General features: G+C 38.3%; 2 protein-coding genes across 2 annotated transcripts in view; both read right to left on the bottom strand.

The window, feature by feature from the left end:
* The window catches only part of LOC137387031 (zinc finger protein 431-like), a 33,858-nt gene extending 26,680 nt beyond the window's left edge, over positions 1-7,178 (bottom strand). The window contains exon 1 of the mRNA XM_068073313.1: positions 7,097-7,178. The gene's annotated coding sequence lies outside the window, so the exon portion shown is untranslated. The remainder of the gene's footprint in view (positions 1-7,096) is intronic.
* LOC137387047 (gastrula zinc finger protein XlCGF57.1-like) overlaps positions 1-12,883 on the bottom strand; it is a 210,073-nt gene that overhangs the window by 128,987 nt on the left and 68,203 nt on the right. The window lies entirely within an intron of this gene.

Raw genomic sequence — 12,883 nt, 5'->3', positions numbered from 1 at the left:
TGAGCAGCAGGCCTGTATTCCATCGTTGCAAGTTGGGGCGGCCAATGTTAGGCGACTAGTTATGAATTTCCGGGTATTTGGAGGGGCGGTGTGAGCCCTCCCAACAGGTTTCTTTCACGTAGGGCCTCAACCGGGCCTCTAATGTAAAGTTTTAAAAAATTTTATCGAATTTTTTAAATATTTTTCTATTACCGGTATTTGAGATTTGTTACTTTTAGGTAATGTGACTACCAGGACGTTTTCAGATTAAAATATGCTAACCTTGACCGCAGTTGAAGTGCTGGAGAAAAAACATTTTCTTTTGAGCGTTTCAACAAAGATTAATTTAGCCGATTTTATTATAAGTTCATCCGAGGGTCTCAACGCTTTCGATAGGCCATGGCTAAGCAGATGTTTGGTAAAACTTCACCTTTTGCAAACCTTTTTAAAAATCGTTAAAAAAATATTTTGCTGATGATAATAATAATATCGCCTAAGAACTACTAAAAGTGGATGTTTATCTCCATGGCTTGGAATAAAGTGATATTCTACACTCTACAGCGATAAAAACCGTTCACAAAGCCGTTGGGCATATAACTGTCCGAGTTAATGACGTTGAGGTCAAGTTATCTAAAGCAATTTATCGCTTGGGAACGGACCAAACTAATTCATTCGAGTTAACCAAGTGTTCGAGATAAAATTTTACATTTTATTCGAGGGCGCGTTATTCGAGTTTGACTGTCCTTAGTCGCTGAAAAATCCTAAAAAGTTGGGGCGGCTCAGCCGGCCAGCCGCCCCAGGGAATACGGGCCAGCCAGCAGCATGGCAAAGCAAATTAAGATGATGATATCAGTTTAGTCACCAAATTTGTAACTGATGAAGATGAAAGTCTGGTAGGTGAAGTCTTAAAATTGAATAATAATTATTGTAGTGATGAATTTTATTACCAACCAATAACAATATCGACCTTCACCGGGTCCAACCACATTATACGGTTTGGGTTGTGAAGTTAGTTGTTATCTATTTTCTTCTTCTTGGGTTTTGAGTGTGATATGTGAAATTGTGACATGTGAACAAGACATGTGAAATTCACAGCAGGAAGGCCCTAAACGTCATTGACAGTCCAAGAAACGAATGGAAATGATCAAATTGAATTATCGATCTCACCAACATGTTTCAACCTGCGGTTTACAAATACGAACTAGTCCCAAATTGAAAATTTTTTCTTATTGGCGAACTAGACTTCAGGAATGTAATCTGTGTTTTCCACTGCATTTATTTTCACATCACTATATCTTCGCACTTATCAGAGCCGCGAAATTAATTTGCAGAAAAATTTTACTCTGTGTGCTACTCACGAAACTAAATACTAGCGAAATAAAAGTGTCATAGGGTAAGCTAAATTTAGCCTTGCCACTTTGAACTTGCTGTTTTCATGCTGATAACAGAACTTTTTAAAACTCCCCCGTTCTCGACAAAAAATATAACATGAATGTCAACAACATTGTTACTTTAAGGTCATGTTAGCCCATGTTCAACTGAAACACTCCGTTACCAACACATTGTTAAGCAGTCCTTCAAATGGAAATAAAAAATTCCTGACGAAGCATCGGGCCAATAATGTAAATGCATAATTGCTTATTAATTGGACACAACTAGAAAAACAACTAGCCTGGAACAAACATTTGATGAAATATGTAAAAAACAGTGCCTTAATGTTTACAAACAGAATCAGAAACAGTCCTAGTTTTAAATGCTCTAACCAATCACAATATATTTCCAGATTACAGATTTTTCGCTAGCAGTGTGTGCAAAAATTTGAGTATTCCATCCATCAAGGTAGGTACTTGCAGCGACATCAGACCTTGAATAACAAACTCTGTTTACACATCATTAATGTATTTCAGTTTTAGAAGTCAACAAATCATTGAGAGAAGTATATTATGAGAAACTATTATAGAAGAGGAAAGTGAAGGCAGTTAATTATCCGCCTCGACAACGATTTAGCTTTACTCAAGATAACTGAGAAAATGGCTAACAACTTTAGCATAAACATTAAATAAGTAAGATTTCAATAGTGTTAATTTATTGGTCAGCTGCCCTATAGAATAACCCACAACTATTTCATTGAGTCATTAAAATGCCTCGTCTAGAGCCTAGATGTTTTTATGTAATGGTAAAATACAGCCGGCCTGACCTAAAACAGGATATTATGACGGAAAAGCTTATTTTAACTGTTCAAATTCACTACTACGCTCACAATGTAACAAATAATTTTGACCATACATCATGGGAAGCCAATTTCCTAAAACCTTTCCTATGTTTTAGGAGTTGTAGGCAAAGGCAGTTTCCTTTTCTTGAAGGTGTTTTTTTAAATAATCCAGCAAGACTAAGTTTAAAGAACATCTGCACAAAATTTCTAAGGATTTTTTTCATTATTTTGCATTTTATAGCCATTTTATTCAAAACAAATTACTGTACTTTTCGGACTATAAACCACATGCCTATATAAGCTGCATCTACTTTACATACACTAGTTTCCAAAAACGATAATAAAACAATATGTAGGCCAAACCTTTGTATATTAGGCCGCAGAACCCAAGACAATGCTTTGTAACACGGCAGCAACTTTGCTGTTTAAACGGAACAGTGACTAACGGCACTGTTTCGTACTAACCGACTCTTTTTAACTTAGTGCCTAACGGAACAGTACTGTTAGGCATTGTTTCATTTTTTATTACACCGCCAATAGCGCACTAACTGGAGATTCCGGTTAATGCGCACTAGCGGTAAAAGAAAAAACCACAGAATAGCCGCCACCTTTATATAAGCCGCATGGCTCAAGTCATCACAAAAAACTAGCAGCTGATAGTTCGAAAAGTATGGTAATAATATTCATGTGTACAGACTGCGCTAGATGACACAACAGGAAATTACTGTAAATTAATATTATTATAAATAATTAACAAAATACTAAAAAACTATTCCTTTTAGTTCTGATCCCGACTATTTCGGGAGAAGTTGTGTTCACTTGGGCCTGATCTCAACTATTTTGGGACACAAAATGAATAACTTTATTTATACTCCTTTTATGTATATCATTTTTTTAGTGCTTTAATCCGAAAGATAACAGTCTGATGCTTATTTTAATACCAAAATTGTGGTTGGATAAAAACATTTTACCAGGCAAATCCTGTGTTACAATTTAACTCTGGAGGTCGCCATTTTGAATACATTTACCGAAAGTCGTTGCTAGAATTATGAGTCCATCTAGCGTAGCTATAAATTCAGGTAAACAATTCAGCAGTGAAAACGATTCAAAATAACAGAACAAATAAATTATTAGCGGCATAAGGTAAGTTTGAAATGTACTACAGGAGAACTATTACATTTTTTCGGAAAAAAAACTTTAGCTAATAAAACTGTTCATCATTCTAGTAGATACACATGACATAGTAAAAGCATTTACTTTTGGATATTGTTGTGCAATAAATTTAGAAGCAAGAAAATTATGCTGATTTTATATACAATAATACATCAACTCATGAGTGCCGCAATGTACAAGAAACTTGAGATACGAGCCAGCTTTTAAGCAAGTTTTAGCACTAACATTCGAGCCATGTTTGAGATACGAGCACGTGAGTCAGTTGCCAAGCATGCCGGAGGTGTTTTATGAAAACAGCATCACTATGTCTTTTTCAAGTGCACAGGTTATACTTTTGTACCGTGTTTTTTGTTCGCGATTTTCAGTGCAGAATCATGTGATTTAAAAGTACTGTGCGTAGACCAAAAGATTGCCAGTAAAATGAAAGATAATGCAATGAAAAAGTGGATGATAAGAATTGATATTAAACGGAAAAATATTGAAAAATATGCGAAATGTGTATGCGTGATTGAGCTAGCTCAGCAATATGACAGAAACACATTCACAATTGTCAAGCAAAGGGATTATATTCAGGGCAATTAGTTTGCAAAAGGACTAACAATAGTTTCTATAAGGCTCAACGATCTTCACTACTGCTGATGGAGAGACTGCTCAGGCTTTGGATAAAAGACAAACAATTGGCCGGTGACAGCGCAACTGAAACGATGCTATGTGAAAAGGCCGAATATGTCTAACAAAACTATAAAAAAAGACATTCGGACAAGTTGGATAGTGGACGTGCATTAACCCTTTCTGACGACACCTGTGTTCGTCCTAATCGCAACATGTTGAAAGGGAGACAAAGGCAAACGTCTTTAGACAAGTTTCTTTTAAAACGGTCAGGTGGTTGTGAAAGCAAATCAAAGGAAAAATTAGCTAATCAGCAACTTAAAACTATGAACGCCGAAGAAATTTTAATTACGTTATGTTAAAATTGAAAGTTTGATTTTAGGTTTGCTTCTAAGATTGTCTTTTAAGACTTTGATAAAATCCAAACTTATTAAAGTCAACTGTTTTAACGAAGGATAACTTATCTCTCCCTGTCTGGCAAATGCTAGCGTTAGCTGCTATTGTGTGAATTTAATTTTACATTTTAATTAATCACATTTCCTTGCATTATTCTTTATTTGTTGCTTTTTAAAAGCATGTGGTAAATTAAGACAACAACCAACATGTTCTTTTTGTTACAATATCTTGTTTTGAGTGTTTTATTTGCATTTTCTTTAGAGTATGGAAACAAATCAATATATATTTAACTGTTTTATATATAAAAAATTGCACCAACATGCGAGTAAATTGACATACGAGGTCAGTTTGAGAACGCATTAAGCTCGTAAGTCGAAGTATGACTGTAATAATGTTATTATCGTTTAGCTGTTACTTGTTGGTGAAGTTGGAAAGGTAAGTGATGATTCTTTTACTAGTGGCAATGACGGTCTGCCCAGAGTGTCCACACCTGTCAGTGATTACCAGCAACATATAGTTATAATTTGACATTTATTTCATACGTTTTTTGATAATAAACTTTCTTTTTATACTTACTTTGATACAAATTATTTTTACTCGCTTTCATGCACTTGTAGATAATTTCATGTTCGCACTCAAATTGTTTGCATCTTGTCTGTCTTATTATCATAACTGTAATAATGGTTGTTTGCAGTAATTAGAATGTAAATGTAGTCTATATAGAATGTAATTATGATATATAGACATAATAAACCGATCAATCGAACTATGGATCGGAAGCTCTTTTATGCCGTGATATCACATATAGGCTGATAACTTTGAATCTACTGATTAGAATTTGAAAAAAACTTTTGAAACTTCCTCCTAATGCATTTTCCGTCATTCTCATAAATGTTATTGGGGTTTTACAAACCAAGAAACTCACTGGTAGTACCAAACAAACATAGACTTTACGATTTCCAAATAATATTTTGATTTGAATCTCATCAATAACATCTACTAAAAGTTAACTTGGTGCGTATGTATTGGTATCAACTTGCAGCTAAAATGCTACCAATAAACTGAAAAAAAAACATTTTAAAGCATCTTAAACGCAACATTATTTATGCCCAATCTAATCCAACACACTTTATTAAATAATATGTGTAAAAAATTAATTAAGCCTGGCAGGCAGTCAACTGGAAAATAATTAGGACTGAAAGAGTTAAAAATAAATAAAGTAACTACAGCTTATGAGTAAATATTTCATAGCAGTCTTAATGACAGCCCACTTTGCACGCTGCACACTAGGTGCTCCAGAACGATCCTCTACAATGTTCCTTACTCGTACAAAACCACTACTTTCACCACCATCAGCGTCGGTGTTGCTACTTCAATTATCTGTGTAATCACGAAAATCTGAATCGACTATAATGCCGTCAACACAAGTAATTCTTTGTTTTCTAACTCAGGACGTACATACACAAGCCATAATAACACTAAATAATTTGACCATCCAAAAGAAAAAATGTTCGTTTTGTGGCTAAAAAATCCCAAACAAAAATTTAAAACTGCTTCATGATTTTCTTGATCTTCTTGATCATCTGATTCAGAAGAGCTTTCTGAGTAACCATCATCAGTTTGGTCGGCCTCAAAATCACTGCTATCAGAATCTAATTGGCCTAAAACGTCTTCTAAAGCGTGTTTCGTCCATATTTAGAGTAGCAGTTACGATCGTTTCTTGAAAATAATTTCTATATTTTGCAAATTGAGTAAAACAGAAATTATCACAAATAATCAGAAAAATTATAGAACAATTTTGTAACAGCCGACATTATCGCCCAAGTCAAAATAAAATCAGCCCGAATGGCCGATTGATTCGGCTTGGTCGGAACTTGGGTTAAGATGAGATACTCTATTGGTAAAAGGTTCTGTAATCCATGATAACTATACGTAAAAATCACTTCAAGTAGAGATAAAAAATATTAACTGTTACTACTAGCATGAATGACAGCCTCAGCTGAACGATACAGAAAACAGTCTAAAAAACTAACTGCCATTGATGGAAGCATGTAACTCCTGGATCAAAAATTTCCTATATTTTGGTCAACATATATGATTGGATCATTTGACAAATTACTAATGGTTAAAAAAATTAATTTTTGTATTTTTACTAACCATTGTTTGGTTAATTACTCGGATCTTATCAGCTAAAAATCAGTGGGGCGCTGGATTAGTAATTACTATGCCAAACAGGCGCTGAAAGTGGTAAGTTACCATAGACCCAATTCTCTGCCAACTTTTGACAAAATAATGGTGTGTGGCAATCAGACTAGCACTAGCAAAAATGTTTTACCAAGTCTGTGATATGAAAAAAAGCACTGACTCCTATAAAATACAGCACTCATGTGCTTCCCAGTGCACAACCACTTGCTTTGACTGGCCGAAGTAAACAAAGTGGTACTGGTTCGGGCCTAGTCAGTCCCCATCATCTGATAACATGAGTCTTTAGTTCCGTTTCTTCACAAGTTTAAAAAGTTAATAAATAAACGTTGTATTGAGTGTATTGTGTATTGCACATAGCAGTAAACTATTGTTTTTCGTAAATAACTAAGCCCGGGTAGAGGTTCTAATCATACAAATTAGCGGGTAGAGGTTCTAATCATACAAATTAGGCAGAATATTAACAAACTGATGTTTGAACTCAACTAATATGTATAAATGATGTTTCGTTAAGCTAAAACTTACGAATACAATATTTCTATTCCGATTGAATGGTTGCAAGAATCAGCACTAGGATAACTAGTGGTTGGTAATAGCAGTATTCAAGTGTATATATTGTGGATTAAAGAACTATCAACTGCGATCGTCCAGCGATGGACCAGAAAAGGTGAAATACAACGACTGTAAAAGTTTTATCCTAGTGACTAACCAACAGTAACAGCGTGAGTTCCTATATGCGTCTAAGCAACTTAGCTGCGCGTGAGAGCGAGCCGATCTATACCCGCTTGAAGGGATACCGAACAGAATTTACTGATGAAGGTCAACTTTTACCTTATTTGTTTTGTGCAATTTACTACGTTTAACAAAATATAAAGTAATTATTACAGCAAATAAATAGAATAAATTATTACTATAACGAAAAATGCCTGCTCATCCACATATAACTGAGTATAAAACCTTCGTTAAGCTGCGTATTTTGTAAAAAATCGTTTAGATAACACCGTTGCAAAAATAAGTGTGAAACGGACTCGCCACTGGGATCACTGGATTTTGATCAATCATCTAATCACGAAACACGTAGAGTTTGGCTTGATTCGTTAATACCTTATGGGAGGGAGACGCACGTCCTTCGCAGTTGTGGCAAACCGAATACAAGTGCACATTTAGAACACATGTCTATGATCATCATCGCTAATATCGCTAAACTATTTAAATACGATAGCGATACATTATTTCTATCGTTGTTCTATTACATTCACAATACAATGGCTAAAAAACTCACAGCTAAACCTACAGCACCATACTGGTCTACGGGTATTGTGAGAGAAAAAACCGAAAATGTATTCCTTTTTGCGTTGTTTCCTACATACGCACAATGTGGTCTGATCCAAATGGGAATTATATAGGCTTCAAAACTGTAATCAGAAAGATTATGATCAGAATGACGCAGATGAAGTGGAGCTTTCTATTATGGATAAAAGAACTTAATGTAGGTTCAGTTGTGAGTTGAGCAAAATATATTTTTTTATAAAAATTTTCATTAAATCTGACAGCAACGTTACTTAGCTTATGTTCATGTCTTGTGCAGTGAATAAGTGATCTTAACAGAATACAACAATCATAATGTAAGGTTTGATAAATAGTCAGATTTCAATCATTTGATTTGCGCCACAGGTGTCCTTCAGCGGGATATTGCCGAAGCAGAGGCTGGACAGTAGTCTACACCACAGGCATACCTGTCAACTCTCACGCATTAGGCGTGAGACTTTACCCCAAAGAAAAAATGAAAATGCGTGAGATTTTTGCCCCAATTTCCACAATTTCATATATACTATCATTGATACATCAATTGCCCCAAAACCAAATCTCACGCATTGCCCCACTCTTGGGTTGGCAGGTCTGACCACAGGTGTCCTTTAGCGAGATATTTCCGAAGCCGGGCCGTAGTCTACACTGTAGTAATTTTATTTCACATACTTCCATACAGTTACTATATGCTTAATTGTTCGAATTTAGCTTTTGGCGGACAACAAAAGCTTTCCTTGACCCATCCTTATCCGCTTCCAACTACGCAAGCTCAGTTTTTGTTCGTCAACTGAAGTTGGAGCACGCACTGTTTCACAGAATTCTCTTCAGTTTCCAGCTCTGAAAATGGCAGGTACGTGTCATGTTTGTCCCTCCTCGAGAGGGACAGCATATCCCTTGCCTTCCTGTCAAGGGGTAGTCAATGGACAAGTTCTTTTAAACTCCGAAATTGACATTCTCTTACCTTGACTTGACCCGGTTGATTTGCACCCGACCTTACCTTCGCCCTGTCCTTTCGGAAGGGGATACCCAGGTCGGAATATCCTTGTCTCACCCTCTTTAGCTCGGGGCAAATGCGTAAGCCTCCCTACGGGCTATCGGTGGGATATCTGTTATAACAGAAATACTTAACTGAAAGGTCTCTGTTTATAATGGGTTGTCAGGGCTCTCCTGGATCAAGTTTCCGTACCGCAGTGTCTTGAAACTTGAGAAGGGAGTCGTTACTTGGTTGTTAACGAATATGTCAGGTCCTCTTTTTTTTGAGAGACAATCAAGAAGCAGTAGACCAGCCTCAACCAGTGACTGTTGATGATGAGAATAGGACAGGGGAAGATGGCAAAGACATGTCATTGAGGTAGCTGGAAAGGAAGATCTTTGAAGTACTCCCGGATTCTATATTACCCCCTCCAGATCACAAAGTAAAGAGGTATGGTAGCTTTTATGTATATCTTGTTGAAATTGGTTATTTTCCATGTTGATATCATGATAGATATAGTGGTTACATTGTCTTATAGATGTATATGATGTATATCTAGATGAATAGATATTTATGCGTACATAATTACATTTTTTGTTCTCATAGAGCCAAGACTATCGCCGAACAGATGCTATCTCAAGACAGACCACAAGATAATGACGATACAGACTATAGTCTGCCCTTGTCTCAGGTCATGACTTCAGTCATAGAAGAGGTCAAACACCAGAAACAAGCCTTCACATCAAAATATCCCAGAATAAGATGGTTCTATGTATCAAACTACCAAGTACAGGGGGACACTCTCAAATCGTCTTACAGCCGCACTGACGAGGACGCTGCTCTTCTGGGTAAGGCATCTAACAAAGCCCTCATTCTATGCAAATATATCGAGGAGATGGAGACCCTTACAAGGCAGTTGATGTTTGTTGCTAGCCATTCAGATTGGGTCCTTGGATGCTCTGTTGCGCTTTTGTAACAGGGTGTTACAGATGCAGTCATCAGATCGATTGAGAGCTTATGTTTTGCACAATCTCATACTGCTGATTTGCTTGCACGCTTACTTGCTAATTTGGTGCATGTCAGGCGAGATCAGTTGGTCTCTACTTCTGCTCTTTCCTCTGCCACCAAGTCTTCTTTGCTAAAGCTTGCCATGCCGCTTATTTCACCACTATTTGAAGGAAAGTTGGCTGATTTGACCTCGCAAGATGCATCGACAGAATCCAACAAAGCGTTGATATCAATAGTCAAGCAGCAGAAATGGTCACTACAACCAGCTCAACCAAAAACAGAGAAAGAAGGTGACACTGGTAAAAAGTATAGTTTTCAAAGTAAAGGAAAGGCCCCACAGAAAAGCAAATCATTCAAGATACCCAAGGAGACCGTCAAAAAAGAGTAGGCGGCTGTCTCACCAGTTACTGGCAGGTATGGAACAATCTGCCCAGTGTCTCTACTTGGCTAATAGATCTGGTCAAACACGGGTTACAATTAAACACAAAAGCCCCTTTAATTTATCCAGTACCACAAACACTCTCAGAGGACTTGGTATCGGAGCTAATGGTTTTAGAGTCCAAAGGTGCCATAGAACCTGTCAGAGGGAACCACAAGGGTTTCTACAGCCGAATATTCTCAGTACCAAAGACAAACGGGCAGTTGATGATAATTATAGACTTATCCAGACTGAACAAGTGGCTCTTTGCACCCAAATTCGAGATGAACAACATACAAACAGTACTAGCTGCTCTGGACAAATCGATGTGGATGGTAAAGCTGGATCTCACCGATGCCTTTTTCCATATACCCATTCACACAGACAGCAGGAAGTTTCTACGGTTTATGATGAACGAACTACCAATGCAGTTCAAGGTTCTACCGTTCGGGTTATCCATAAGCCCTCACACTTTCATGAAGGTCATCTCAACAGTAGCGGCTCACCTACGACAATGGGGTGTGACGCTGATAACATACCTAGACGACTGGCTGATCTACAGCAAGTCAAAAGAGGTCTTACCATCCCAGGTTTCGACCGCTAACAAACCTGCTACAGGACCTGGGATTCCATATCAATTACAAGAAGAGCATACTAAATCCCACACAAGTATGCACATTCCTAAGCTTCAATCTAGACACCAGGGAAGGATTAGGTCACCCATCTCAGGAGAATATCCTAAGACTGACTACCATGTGTCGGGCGGTAGCAAATAAAGGGGAGATAACTGCTCAAAGTTTCTTAGCGATGCTTGGTCTGATGAACTTCTGTGCTACGACATCGTGGAGAGCAAAGCTTTGAATGAGGCCACTACAGTTCCACCTACTGAGTCACTGAAAAATGTCCAAAGGCAACCTACAAGATTCTGTGCCTATAACCAACTACATGAAAGAGCACCTAGCCAGGTGGACCACAGAAAACCTTCAGCTAGGCACTCAAATGAATCCACATCAAGCAGATTGCGTGCTTCAATCAGACGCCTCCGCCTCAGGATGGGGAGGTATAGTCGGCGAGGAAACAGCTCAAGGAAGGTGGGGAGTTGAGGAAAGAAAATTCCACATAAACGTTCTCGAACTCCTGGCACTCTACAAGTGCCTCCAAACTTTTCAGTAGAGTTTGCTGGGAAAATTGGTTTTGTGCCAAATTGACAACACAACAGTCGTAGCCTATGTAAAGAAACAAGGAGGTACCAGATTGCCACAGCTATGTACCTTAATCTGGGAAATCCTGCACTGGTGCGACGAGAGGAAGATCACACTGAAAGCATGCCATCTGCCCGGCAAATGGAATGTTATCGCAGACATGTTGAGTCGGGTGACTTCACCAACAGAGTAGTCGCTACGCCCTCAGGTCGTCAAGATGATTTTCAAACAATGGGGCACTCCAATGGTGGATCTGTTTGCAACCAAGTTGAACAACAAGCTACCGATATACTTCAGCCCTATGAAGGACCTTCAGGCAGCAGGAGTGGATGGACTGAGTCAACCATGGGACAAACTGTGGGGTTACGTGTATCCTCCCATAAACTTGCTTCCCCTGGTACTGAGGAAAATTCTCCATTCCCAAGATTGTCAGATCATAATTATACCTCCAAACTGGCTCAGACGGAGTTGGTTCACAGGACTGTTAAGCCTACTGGCATCCAGACCGCTAGAACTTTCTACAATGGTGAAGCTCCTGAAACAGAACGGAGTATACCATCAGGGGACAGACAGACTGCAACTTCACGCCTGGATGCTGTTCAGCAGACAAGATGCAAGGAAGGCATTTCTCGAAAAGCAGCCTTTTATGTCACAAGATGCGTCAGGGAGTCTTCATCAGCCGTCTATGATTGGTAATGGAAAGTGTACTCTGATCGGTGTATTAGAGAGGAGAGAAGTCCGCTCGAGCCCACTGTCTATGGCGTAACTGACTTCCTTATCTATCTGCTAGAGGAGAGAAAGCTGTCAGTGAGTACAATTAAAGGCTACAAGGCGGCACTGGTCAACACTTTAGGTAGATCTTTCTCGACAGGGACCGAGGACATAATCAGGGAGATGCTGAAAGGCTTTGTCGCTTGCTCTCATAAGACCATTAGAAGACAACTACCAGAGTGGGATCTCACGGTCATCCTCCACCACCTCTTTAAGTCAAGCACAGATTTGAGGTAATTCTTGTTGCCTTACTCACTAATCCTGCTTGCTTGTTGCTTTCTATCAGCTTGTTACAGTTATTGTATTAACTTGGTGCTGACACCAAGTTATAACTTGTTATATTATTTTTCAGGTCGCTATCCCTGAAATGTGTGTTTCTTTTAGCCCTGAGCACTGGGAGCAGATCAGAGATCCATGCCCTCACTAGAGAGTCCATCAATATCTCTGAAGATACCATCCAACTCAGAGTTAATCGCCGCTTTATGGCCAAGACACAGAAGGCAAGCGATCCGGAACTGAAAATCCTTGTTAAAGCTAACCCAGGAAATCCAAACCTGTGTCCTTATCTGACATTACTAGAATATCTGACAGTTACTAATGATTTATGTGACAATAATGGTAATATGTTTCTG

Source organism: Watersipora subatra, chromosome 2 (genome assembly GCF_963576615.1).
Source record: "Watersipora subatra chromosome 2, tzWatSuba1.1, whole genome shotgun sequence".
Lineage (NCBI taxonomy): Eukaryota > Metazoa > Bryozoa > Gymnolaemata > Cheilostomatida > Watersiporidae > Watersipora > Watersipora subatra.
This window is presented reverse-complemented; position numbering and strand designations above follow the sequence as displayed.